Source organism: Passer montanus, unplaced genomic scaffold, assembly GCF_014805655.1.
Source record: "Passer montanus isolate IOZ18808 unplaced genomic scaffold, ASM1480565v1 scaffold164, whole genome shotgun sequence".
Taxonomy (NCBI): Eukaryota; Metazoa; Chordata; class Aves; order Passeriformes; family Passeridae; genus Passer; species Passer montanus.
Window position 1 is genome coordinate 720,761 of NW_024363605.1, and position 13,592 is coordinate 734,352.

General features: G+C 36.4%; 1 protein-coding gene across 16 annotated transcripts in view; it reads right to left on the bottom strand.

Annotated features, from left to right (window-relative positions):
• The window catches only part of MEF2C (myocyte enhancer factor 2C), a 132,827-nt gene extending 120,410 nt beyond the window's left edge, over window positions 1–12,417 (bottom strand). For 5 of the 16 annotated variants that reach the window (XM_039703567.1, XM_039703561.1, XM_039703565.1 and 2 more), the window contains exons 1-2: window positions 12,232–12,413; window positions 2,425–2,525 (exon numbers count right to left, since the gene is read on the bottom strand). The gene's annotated coding sequence lies outside the window, so the exon portion shown is untranslated. Of the gene's footprint in view, window positions 1–2,424; window positions 2,526–12,231 lie in introns of all 16 variants that reach the window. The other 11 variants (XM_039703558.1, XM_039703568.1, XM_039703564.1 and 8 more) reach the window with 5 other exon arrangements.
• Window positions 12,418–13,592: the final 1,175 nt, after the last annotated feature.

A 13,592-nucleotide genomic window follows, 5' to 3' on the forward strand; every position in this document is an offset into this window, starting at 1 on the left:
GATAGCCAAATTTTATGATCATTTGGGAGGAGCAGGGGAGTTTGTAAAGGCACAGAGTATTATTTTTATGATAGATTAAGGTACTGGAAATAGGAACATCACACGTGATAAAACCAAACACAGATAAATATGTATTTGGTTTTTTTAATACAAGTCCTTGGTCTCTCAGTCTTTTCCCCTAGAAACCTCTCATTGGGCTACTGACCTACTTCCAAAGCATTTGACAGTGAATAAATACCTTTTCAGTTCAACTGTACTCTTTAAAACATGGATGCTCAAAGCACAGTCAGACCAAAACAAAGCTCAGGTAGTTCTAACAAGCACCCTGCAATTGCTCACAGTGCAGATCCTTAGAGAATACTGTGAGTCTCATTCATATCCTGGTCTGTCTAGGTGAGAGTGTGACATGCTACAAATGTACCCACACCAATACTGATGTGCTAGAGCCACCAGCAATCAGGTACAACTGAAGCACATTGTACACGGTGGTAAGACACACATATGTATGGCAGTGAACACAGCCTGAAAAACATTGGGAAAGAAATACTTTCTCAGCTTCAGTTCTGCTGTGAAGCACAGCAGGAAAGACATACAGAACAGTTACATAGGTTGTTCCCTTGCTATGCCTCTTCCACAGACAATTTTTGTCTCTCAGTGTGGCACCCAACTACCCAGTAATATTTGTATATTCTTAGTGGCAAAAATTAGAAAATTATGTTAAGGCTTGACACGTTTGTGCTCTAACTGAAAATGACTGGCATCTGCTTTATTTTGTGCAGGATGTGTAAGTTTTCTGGTGTCTGGTTAGTTGGTAACACAGCCCTTCAACTGGCAAGACAGAATGTGAACACTGTCATATTTTCAAAGTAATTATTACAGCAAGCAAATATTTCAGAAAATAAAAATACACAGCAGCTCAGAACTTCAACTACACCTCCATGTGGGCACCTGTGGTCTAATCTTTTTATAGTTGTGACCTTCACATACTGGAGCACCTTAAAGTCATGCCAAGTTTTTGTCACAAGCACAATTAATCAAATCCATGTAAAGGACATCTTGATTTTTACAACAGGATTCAGATGCCAGATGGACAAACAGATATAAGGGGAGGAATCAAGATTTGTGACTCATTACATGGTTAGAAAAGGCATGAACTTATGCAGCATAATTTGAAGTGTTTGGGTAGTTTTGTTTCCCTTTCTCTGGATTTAATTAAAAAACCTGAAATAATTTCAAATAGTAAAAAAACCTTTTTTCTGATGTCTCTACACGTACTGAATCTCCATAAATGCACCCTTTTCAAATTTCTGGCACAATAAATTTCTGTGGACATCTTTTCTGCTGTCCACAGTCCATATATAGATCTGCTGACAATGCAGTGTCTTAAACCATGATGTAATAATGTCATAATGTCAAAATGTAATAATAATAATCATATGACATCAGCAATAATGTAATAATTATAAAATCAGATCTCCAAATGTTTATTAAAGAATGTATCCAAGTATCTCTTTCCACTACAACTGTGATTACTTCAAGGTAACATTTCCTTTAAAGATGATTATCGGAGTATATTTCTGTTCGTTTGTAGATGCAGAACATATTTTTCCCGTAGGAGAAACAAGATTGCCAACTTACATCCTTTAATGGTATTTAAACTGAAAAGCAGTGATGTTACTATGTAATTACCCACCTCCTTTGCATCTTAACCCTGGGCTAGCTTGGTTTCTATTTTCTGTTTAAAGTTCTGTTAAAACCCATTCCACTCTACACCTTGCTTCCTTCCACCACCTCCCTATTTGTAAGAGCAACACAGTATAACTCTTCTTCCCATGTCTGGCTGCTTTTAAACTTGGCCCACGCTGGGTGCAGCTCTTGAAGAGAGATTTATGAAATTATTTTAAAGTGAGCTGGGGCGGTTGCCACAGCAACCCACCCTGAGAGAAATCGAGGCTATAGATTAATCTACCCCACAAGATTATTCAACAGTACTGTATTTGTTCTTCATTCTTTCATAATAGTCTCCCAAAACCATATGCTTTTATAATGAACAAAAATATATAAACTCAGATAATTTCAAAGATAGCAGGGTTGTATTCCAGGAGCACAAATTAATTGTTTTGTAAACCTCTGCAATGAGATAACATGTACATAATTCTTTACAATATTGTTTAATTGCAAAAAAATATATCTGCAAGGTATGCCTTCCTGACATATTAACTTTAAATAAAATGGCATGCCATTACTAAAACGGTGTTATCATCACACACATCATGCAATGATTACAGAAAGCATTTGTCGCAGGTGTACCCATAAGTATTTTACACAGCAGAGTTTTGCTCTCTAGGTTTTGCTTTGAGCAAAAATCTAAAAATAGTAAATAGTACTTGGTGATATTTAATGTAAAAAATATTAAACACTCACCACATACACCCTCTTTATTGTCAAAATCATCCGCCTTCAATGCTTTACTTAATCTTTCCCATGGTGTAGTTACTTCACAGTTTACAATTCTTGCTCGGCACCTTGGATGTTTAAAAGCACAAAAGTAGCATATTATTAAAATTCAAACCTCCAAATTTTAGCAGATTAATTAAGTAATTTCTATAAAAAGAATATGAATCTTTACTGATGTGTGCTTAGGCCTATCTTACTTGTAAGTAGCTTGACGTTTTCAGAAGCTGTTATAAACTCCATCTAAATCCTACCTTAGGGATGCTACACTATCAGTAAAATTACAAAACTATTGATCGCAGGCTGTACTTATTCTCCAGCTGGTATTTATACTTTGGCATGTATTTTGGAAAACAGCCATCTCATTGTTTATTAAATGCCTGTTTAAAAGGCCAGGGTGAATTATAAAGTGGTAAAATTCACATGCATCTCCTTGGGTCTTCTTTGAGAAAGGCAACCAGGTAGCACCAGAAGAACATTTTTTTTACCCCAAATATTAGTTTTTCTCTGCACATGTAGTTGTGGAGAGGGGGGGTCCCAACTGGAAGGACTTGGTTTTGAGGGGCGACCTTTCTGGCCTCTGCCCCAGCCTCTTGCACCTGCACACATCATTACCCGGGCTTCTAATAATTTATTTATTGACTCATAATTTCTACGTGCTGGGCTGTCTTTCCGGGTGAGGTGGTCGGGAGTCACAGCAGGAGTAGGTACGACACTGGTCTCTGGCCCCATCTCTTCCTGCTCCGCGGATCTGGCAGCGCCGGGCGAGGCAGCGAGTTACAGGGGGTCCCGGGTCGCGCCGGCGCTGCCGGTGCTGCGGCCACCGCCCTTTCCTCGTCCCACTTCTGACGGGAAGACGCTGGGGCGGTGCGGGGGCGGTGCGGGGGCGGTGTAAAGCCGGCCGGGCGCCGACTGACACCAGAGCGGGTGGTCCCGGCGAGAGCGGGCGGCGGGGTCAGCTGCTGTTCTAATGCAACAATGGCTGTGTGGGACTGGCTGGGAGTAGCAAAGGTTTGGAATGTCCTGACCAAAGGCCGGCTCTGGGGAGGCTGGAAGCAGAACTCTGCCCCTCGTCCCCAGGTAGAACTGCCCTCACTGGGCCCCTCTGGAGCCTGTTCAGAGAGCCTTTGCCCGTGGCTACGACCTTTGGAACAAATGGGTGTTCCCACTATGGCAGGTTCTGCAGTGCCAGCAGAACCCGGGTTGCCAGTCTGGGTTGTCAGCTCAGGGCCAGGCTGGAGCAGGGTCTGCTGGCCGCCAGCCGCGGGAGGGTAGGTGGTGGGTGGTCTGAGTAGGGTCCCGGGGCTTCAGAGAGGGCTGGAGTGGCCAAACACGTAGGCTCAGGAAGCTCCAGCAGCACATGACAGTCCTGTGAAGGGGACAGATCGGTGTCCAGCTGGCATTGAAGCCGTGGAGTGAGTGAGATTACATGTAGGTCTTGGAGTTCGACTAACACAGGGCATTATCTGTTAGTTTCCAGCCTTTTGGAAAGATGATTTTTCAATTCGCCACTCCCCCTCTCCCGACACCACCTTTTTTTTTTTAATGTTTTTTTTTTCTTTTTATGCTCCCCTGCTGATACTTTCAAGAGCCTTTGCAGGGAAGAGATTGATTTTAGAGGAAAAAAAGGCTGCCAAATGTGTTAAGTCAACAATGAAAAGGGGGTTTGTTTGTTTTGCTAAATTGATCCTGTTCTAGTAATCTGCAGTATTTCATTGTTACTAAAGGCGGTTTCTGAAACTGTAATTCACAAGCTGCTATTGTCCTTTAAATATCTCATAAACAGCTGCCCAAAGATATTTGTTTTATTCAAGACATTTTTAATTGTAATTTTTAAAAAACTATTTTCAGACTAGAGATAGGAGATAACTTCTTCAAAGACAAATACATTTTCTTTCAAAGATTAGACATTACTAAATTTGTCCTAAAGAGTATAAAAATAGTATTTATCACTTCATGAATGACAATGCAGACTGATATTAGAATTAAATCTGTGTCTACTCTTGCCACAGATGCATTTTAGAAATAAGTAATTCTTAAGGTATATATATATATTTTAAAAATTATTCTTCAAAATGAGACTGAAATGGCATCTGAAGGAGGTTAATAGATATAGAAATCCCAGATCTCCTGCTTAGTGTGGAATATGGATGCTGTGGAGCAACATATGGTATGTCCAAAGTCCCCTGAACTCTGTTGAAATCCAGTGTACTCTGACAGGCTGAGGTGAGATACTAAAATGGAAGCTCAGCCCTATGTCATTGGCCACCCAGATCCAACTTCTGCTCTAAGTCCAGTTCTTGTACCAGCCACTATCTCTCTGGAAGTAATTGAAATGTACTTACTGTGGTATGCCAATGTTCCACCAAATATATAGAGTTTATATCTATACACACATATGCATTTTAGGGGAATAACTCTTGCAGCCCAGGATCTTACTTAATTGTAAATATAGAAAGAATTTAACCTACTAACCTGTCCCTTGTAGAAGTTTAACTCTAAAAATGTGTGTCTAGGCTTATCTGAAAAAATGCACCTAGGATTTTGAAGATTTTCAGTGCTAGTAAGAAATTGGCAAGAAAAACTTTAGTCTCAGATAAACTCAAATCTCAGTAACTAATTTCAATTCTACATCCCTTCCCCAGTCTCTTCTGACACAAAGCTAATTAGGTAAAATTTTGAGCTAAATGGGATTTTTTTCCCCTTATGTAAAAATACAAAAATAGATCAAATATGAGCTTAGAGTGGAAATTTGGAATCAATTCCCCATCTTAATAGGGTTTAAGTACAGGAATGTATTTGAAGAATAATTTTGGAAATGCTGTAATTTTCATGAACTGGTGCTCATGTCTATAATTTTGCATCTTCCTATGCAGAAGCGTCAGAATTTTTTCCCAAAGTAAAGCATTTGGTGGAAGTGTAATTTACTGTGTGGTCTAATACATCTGTGATTAAGGTCTATCTAGATTGTTAAACAGTCTTCACCCAAGAAATACAGTATCTTTACTATTCAACTAAATTGCTAATATAAAAGAGGTATCTCTCACAGCTTCTAGAATTGATGCAGAGGAAGATATCTTTGTATTTCTTTGTTAATTTATGCAGCTTTAGAAATCTTAAACCTCTGTATAATTAGCTGGGTATTTCTAAAGAAGTTCCTGCTAGTGCAGTTCCTTCTACTTATCTCTAAGAGGAAAGTCTTCTATAAATTTTTTCAGAGTTAGCATCTAAGTAAGGAGCACCCTTGTAATTCCTTCTACCACATTTATTTGTCCATGTGATTGCCTGCCCTGAATAAGAGGAATCTCTCTGTGATTCACTTTCATTTTGGGAAAAGCTGGGAGAGAACTAGGAAATTATTTCTTTAGGTTGCGCATTCCTTCTCTTTTCCAGAAATGGAATCGCCTGACTAAGGTATTGTGATATTTTCAGATATTTTGATAAAAAAATGCACAAATTAAAACAAAAAATATGATTGCACCCCCTTGCTAATTCTGTGACACTCAAGCTTTTTTCCATCTTGCACTGAGAGGTGACGTGATACAGAAGCAGACAGCCATAAATGGCCAGAAAAGGCTTAATTAAGTATTCTGCAGCTGCTACAAATTAGATCAGCATCTGCATCTGTGTAGACAATGAAATCCTTGGTAATTTTGAGGGCCAAGCAAAGTGGAGGTTTGTTTTGGATGGACGCCTAGCCGAAATTCAAGCTAAATTCAGAATCAAACATGTTGTAAAGGGGAAAAAAAGGCTGGTCAACTTCTTCCTCTGTTGCTGAGAGCCACTATGGTTTCCCATTCTGGCTTTAGATGTTATTTCAGTGTCACACATGAAAAGCATCTCTTAGTGTATTCAAAATTTGGGGTTTTTGCCCCTAAATAATAATTCTCATGATTTTTCCAGATTAGACTTTGAGCTATATTTTAGATAAGCAACCAGCTTTTTGTTGTATGCCTCTATTTCAGATTTCATACCACTTTCTGGAACTAAAATACGAGTAAATGATGCACAAATGTTAATGGTCAATGATCCGACCTGTTCTAACAGCAATATTTACACCATAAACTGAATATAGAAGACAAGAGTGATAGATTAATATCTGGAATGAGAGTATGAAAGTATAATTCTCAAACTTTTTATGTAGATATGCTTGCATGCATATATCTGTATATTGCATGCAAGAACTAATAGGTTATTCTGTGGACATTTTGACAAAATGCACTGGTTTTAGGTGTTTTCAAACTCTTCTAAATTCATGGTTTTGTTTTGTGTTTGAACAGCTCCCAACACAAGTGTTGATTTGTAAATATGTCTTCTAAATGCTGCTGTAATACTAAATCTCTGTTGTAAAAACAATAATTAATACAAATATTTAATTAGATTATTTAGAGAGGCCTTTTGAAATTTGACAGTTCTCCTTGACAAGTGAAGAACTCTTAATTTCTGTGACCATAAATGTAATTGCACAATAGTTGGGTCAACTTTTAGACATTATTATGCCATTTATGTTAATCTAATTAAACCTTCCATGAGCATCCTGCTGTGGGGTTTTAACTCTTCCCATGAAAGTACTCTAAAAAGTTTATATTACTGATGTTAAAAGGAAACTAAGCCTCTGGTCATGTTTAGATTTGTACTTTGGTTTGGATGTATTTAATCTGAAATTGTTGATACTGCCATATTATCTAGTTTGATTTTCTTTGTACAGCTCCTGTATGATGCACAGATTTAAGTTCCCATTTCTGGTCTGTTATGTTATTGCAAATTTATACCAGTTACAGCAGCAAGTTTTGATTTCAGCAATGACTTTACAGATAGCTACCCTAACATGGCTAAAGGATAAGAAATCTGATTACTAAATTGAAGTTTCTTTGGCTGGAAATTATTATTCTTTTCAAGAAACTAAAACCATATAGAGGCAACTTCACAGTTTTCTTTTTTTGTCAAAAGATCAATTAACTTTATGCAAATATGTATTGAAACTTCTTGAACGGACCTAATATATTATTAGCCCTTTTTGTTTTAGACTCTCAGTAACAAATAAATATGTTATGGTGACTCTTGTATTTGTCTTTATATTTTATTTTAGATGTACAGCCATTGGAATTTCTGTGCTATAAAACCTCTGGATGTGATTGAGTTGTTTTCTTTGCTGTTGCTCATCTAAAGGGGCAAGAGCTCGGGAATAGGTACATGTTTTCTAGGTCCTAAGTGAGACCGAAGGATCTTTTTGTGGTCTACATATTCATGTAGGGGAAGATAAAACAATAGGAATATGAGCAGAAATAATTCAAGAGGACTGTTGCTAGTGGGGATAAATGGGTTAAGAATTTTTGGATTAAATTGAGATTCAAAGAGGAGTTCCCACATCCTTTTTCCAGATTAAACCTAGCAGTTGGGAAGCTATTGAAAGCGTTTTTTCCCAGGAACAAAGAAACCAAGTGCTTCTTTGCCCTAAGTGGAAGCCAGTTACCTTGTATTTCTGTGGAAGAATGCAAGCCTAAATCTCATTTCAGTGAGATTGAGATGCAGTATTAAATGGCTAATGCATAGAGTTAGTGCAAGGACACACAATTAAATGGACAGATTTTTTTTTTGCAAGGATAGGAACAATCTCTTGATATACAAGTAAACTGTTTCACAGTCTCTTCTATTCTTCTCAGTGTTAATATACTCTTTTAGAATTACTGCACACAATAATAATTTGTTATTACCAAGCATTCTTTCCACAATAATTTTAAATTCATGAGATGGATTGATACTAGAGAAAGAGCAATTTGCATATAGTCATATAGGGCTTTAAAGAGTAAAATAAAAGAATGAATGCTGCAGGTAAATACAGCAAAAACTATAGGAAGCACCCATTTTGTCTACTTCTGTATTGTTATTTTTATAATAATAAAAGAAAGTAGAGAGAAATTATAATAATTGGGGGAGATGTTTTTTTTTTGTTAAAAAAAGAGTCAAAGCAGAAGATAAAATGTAGTGACCAATAAACAGAAATGTTTGATTTGCAGTAAAGCATTAGCACATTGGTATCATACTATTCAGCTTTTAACATTTTTGCCCTGACAGATGTTTTAGGATACAGTGAATCAGCTACATTAACATTAGATTGCACTTTATATGCCATAAGTACAACTTTTAAATATGTATATAGAACTAGTAATGCTATATAGCTATATTTAAGAACAAAACTGTAATAGTTTCATTAATTCTATAATTTAATTAATTAATTTTTATTATTTTTTGCCTATGAAATATTTTACATCTTCCATTAAGCTTGTGTATGTTAGCTTAAATTTAGATGTTTATTCTTTGCAAGCTGCATTTATTAACTTGATTTAGAATCCAGTGCCTTTAAAGTTATGCATAGAAAGCACTGTACTTTTGTCTTTATTGAAGATGTCTTAAGTGGTACTTTCAGAGCTTGTCTCATAATGCTTAGTTGCTTTCACAGGAACAAACCCGTATCTGACCATGCAATAAATTGTCAGCACTTTAATTGAAAAGGACCACTCCCACTGACAAACTGTTTGTGTGCCCATACACTGTGACAAGTGTCACACTTTAAGACCTGTCTTTGTTACCTAGTTTATGGTGAATGTAGAGTGCAACAGCATTTTTGAAATGGAATAGGAGGGTGGAGCTCCAAGCAGTCATTGAGAGTGGTGTGTGAGTGCGTCTTCACTTGGGAATCCGCCACAGTGGCATGCAGGGGTGAGGAGCAGCTGCAAAGCCATCCAATTGCAGCCACCAGGATACACAGGGGCATGGAGCTGTCAGGCAAAGCTCCAAGTGGCTCTCTACATTGCCAGCAGACTGACAAAGAGGAGAGTTCTCCACTACTCCTAATGGTAGTCTGATCCTTTGATTTCCATGGTGACTGTCTCAGACCAATAACCAATTAAATTCTGAACAAAACCATTAATTAATAAAGTCCAAGAAGAAAGTTATATGCCTTTTTTAGAATAAGTTTTGCCTACTGTACCAAGGGGAAAAAAGAGATAAATTTAAAGTGTATATATAGAGTCATATATATATTTGTACATACATACATTTTATATCTGCAGGTATATGTGTGTATATATGTATGTATATATATACATATGCACATATACTTTGAAAGAGAAGCATAAAATGGAAATTTTTTATGTTTGAAGTACTCTTGTATCAAGCTGCAATAACAGCTTTCAGTCTATTCCCCCACTGATTTTTTTATCATGCATCTCATCTAACTTTTATATGCACCTTCACTACCTTCAGTGGAAAGTGTCCAGTTTTTACCAGTGAAAGTAGAAAGTTATGAGATGCTTCTAAAATATGATGTAACAGTATATGAAAAAAACTGAATTAACTTTTGAAGAACACAATCCAGATTGTGCATCTCATAAATTGAGATTTTTAGCAAAGCTTTGTGGTTAAATCCCATTTTTTATTTACATGCATTATGGAAAAACGAATATAGTTATCCTCCTTTCACTAAAACCTGGATTTACTGGAAAAGATAAACACAAGATTGAAAGCAGAGCTATGCTGTATCTTAAAAAAAAAAAAAAAAAAAAAAAGTTGTAGAATAAATTGCCATAATTTACAAAATTAACCACAGAGCTCTCAGTTAATAGAGAATGGTTGGTACAAAAATAAAAGAATGTACCAGGCATTTTAGGGGAGATTCTCTTTCTAACTGAAATAGTCATAAAGTTTCAGTGCATTCAATTAGGTTTTCCTATTTCTTAATCTTTCAATATTTCATTAATAACAGAAATATTTCAGAATTTCACTTAATGTGCTGAAACCTGTTGATAACAAAAATTAAGAAACCAGAAAGACCAATTTAGGGTACTCATTTAAATTTAATGGTCTAAATTATCCAGTGAGTAATCTCTATATTTTGAAACATTAAACAGTCTTTTTCTAGAAAAGGAAAGCATCTTAACTTCCTTTTCACAAAATAATTTTTCCCTCAGTGCAGTGAAGTATAGAACTAACTTCAGTGGAATTTAATGAAATTATCCAGGAGTTTGTTACATTGATACTGTTTCCAAGTCTTTAAAATCAATACAGCAAAATGCTGATGAACTAAAGGCTCTAAACTGCAGGCTGTATGTTTTTTCTTGTTTTGTGTGGCATGCACAATATCTAGCTAGTTCCAGGAATTGCTATTACTATTTATTGACTTTGCATTTAACAGTGCTTGGTTTTAATGACTATTTAGGGGATTTGGTTTCCATACATTACACATTATCTATGAAAGAGCAGAGTTTTACAGGCATTGCTCCTTTTAAAGGCAGCTCTAGTTTTCGGGGTTTTGTTTGTTCTACATATCATACTTGATCAGAAAATATATCTTTAATATTTAGAAGTATACTTTATGCTTTGACTAGTAATGTTTATCCTATTGGCTTTTTATTCTCACATACAGCAGGATATCTTTGCAGCAAACAAAAATGTGATTATTTTCATATAGCACATTCCAAAACCAGAAATAATGTCTTCTCCATTTCCTTGCCTCTGAAAATGAAGAAAATGGATGACAATTGTGCCTGATCTACCTCTGCTGAGGTAGGACCTCCCTGTCAGGGTCCCACACCAAGCAAACTAGCAGAAACAAAATCAAAGATCAGGGATATTTAAAAGAGCATTGTTATTTAGGTATTATTATTCAGCTTAATCTTGGACTACTCATTGCTGATGTATCATTAATTTTGATATGTGGGGAAGCTCTACTACAGAAATAGTCTAACAGTATATTGATATATGATTCCTTTTTCTCTCCCATTAGTTCTTCTATGCTGTGCAGTGACTTGTAACTACAGAATCTGTTCACTGAAAAAGATTCGTAAGGTTAAGTTTTCTGTCTGTTTATTCACCTAAATAAATGTTTTCAATTTAACACAGCAATTTGCAATGAATTCTGTGAAACAGCTGAAAGAATGAGTTCTTGAAATAGAAAAATAATAAAAAATGCTTTTCTCCTCTCAAAAATATTTATTTTAACATGTGGTCATATTTTCCTGAATTTTTACATTAATTGAAATCTTATTGTTCTAGGGAAAAAAAAAAAAAAAGAAAATCCCCATCATCTAATTTTCCAGTTTTGATGCAAATTAAGGAATAAGCACACAGGCATGATTTGTGGTTTTTAAAAAAGGGAATGTGTAAGTTCAGGATGTTTTTAAAAAGCACCATGTCAAGCACTGCTCGCATGGAACCTGTAGCTTACAATTTACATTTCACTTTAGTATAAGGCAACAGATTTGCATGATAAACCTTTGATTGTTTTGTAAAATGTTCTAAACAGTGTTAATTTTGCTCGTTTATTACAAAGGAAACTTAGTTGATGTTCAGAAGGAATTTCTAAGCCCTACAATGACTGCTAAAGTCCCAAATACTGAGCAGTCTACAGACAACAAATCCTTTTGATTTGTTTGGAAATTACCAGGATAACTCATTTATTTTAAAGGATGCAGATGGAGAGCACAGAGCACACCCTCAGCCTCTCTTTTCTTTCCATTGAGAATCATAGAAACAGTGGAAAGAAAGTGACTATAAGTATCCAGTCAGTTTTAAGAAACTTTTCTTGTCAAGAGAAGATAAAATCAAGCACTGTATCAAGTTAAATGCAAAGCATGCCAGAAAGCTATCTGTTTTCTCTTGAAGAAAGCTTTGTGAGAGTAACCATGAGCCTGGAGCTGAATCTCCCAGTGCCGTGGTAAGCAGAACATCCCAGACACATAAGAATAGTTATTTAATATTTTTTCTATTAAAACTCACCAGTGCCCTTCTTCTGCTTCTCCAGGAAGTTGTACCCGTCAGCACCTGCTGAGGGCTTCGTTGATCAAAACAATCAGGTAAAAAAATTCCTGTAGAATAAAGCCAGACCAGCTGGCTTTGAAGAGAAGCCCCCCAGTTTGGGTTGTGTTTGCCTCACTCACCCTCTGCTCTGCAGACCCAGGCTTTTTCTCCGTTGGATGTTGACCTGTAGGCTGTGTGATGTGTGCGCACAAGTGTCTGGCAGGCCAAGGTGCACCTGCTTCTGTCACTCCTGAGTAAATTTAGCTGTAAAAGATACCACTGACAAGCAGACCTTTGTCAGTGTTGGCAAATGAACAGAGTATTGCCATCCCCCTTCAAAAGTACTCTGCAAGTTCAAATGGAAAATATCTACTTGGTTGTCTTATCCAGTATCCAGGAATCAGCTCTCAAGAGGAAGGAAGGCCAAGAGGCTTGTGTATGGCAAAAAAATTTCTTCCCTTAAAGAGATGTTAAAATTACATTATTCCAAGAAGAATCTATGAACAAGATGAGGCTGTGTTGTCTTAATTGTGTGGAAGAAAACTTTTTTAAAAGATGAACACATCACACAGAAATTTCAATTCAGGTTGTTCAATTGTGCTCTTAAAGTTGATTATCTTTCTCTTCCATAATTCATTGTGCTTTTTATCCAAAAAAGTATTAGAAAACTTAAACATATCACATAGCAGGTAACCTCATTTCCACAATTAAAAAGCATGCAGAATTGAGAGTCTGAATTTCAAAATCACATGTGTAGCATGTGTATGCTGTCATAGTCTAGGAAACAGCCAATTTTAAAATGGGTCCTAAAGTAAATGGAGGGTCTTTTGAGGGAAGTGATCAAAACTTGGCATTCTTACCCTTATTGGATATAATATATATAATATTTATAATCGATATAATATTTATAATAAGGGTGTTTATAATTTATATCTGCGCCTTGCTTTTATTTTTCTCTTTTTTTTTCTCCTGAAGATGGATCCTGGTAATTGAAAGATAAAGGTGTCATTTACAGCTGTGAGTCTTCTCACAGAGTTAAAAAAGGAGTCACCAACATAGATGCCAGGATTGGTAGCACATACCTAGATACTCCATTTTCCACTTGAAAACTAGGCCATAAACTCAAGTGGCCTTAAAGAAAAAAAATTCAATAGTGTCCACTTTGCTCTATTATGCTATTTAGAAGGAGCAAAATGTTCCTTTCTAACAAATGAGGCAAAAATTGCAGATCAGGAGCTCTTTATAAGATAAAGAAGGTTCCTATTTGCTTACTTGTATAAACAACCACTTACCAAGCTTTATGTCTCTGTAAGGACACCCTTTCAGATAGGAACATGGAC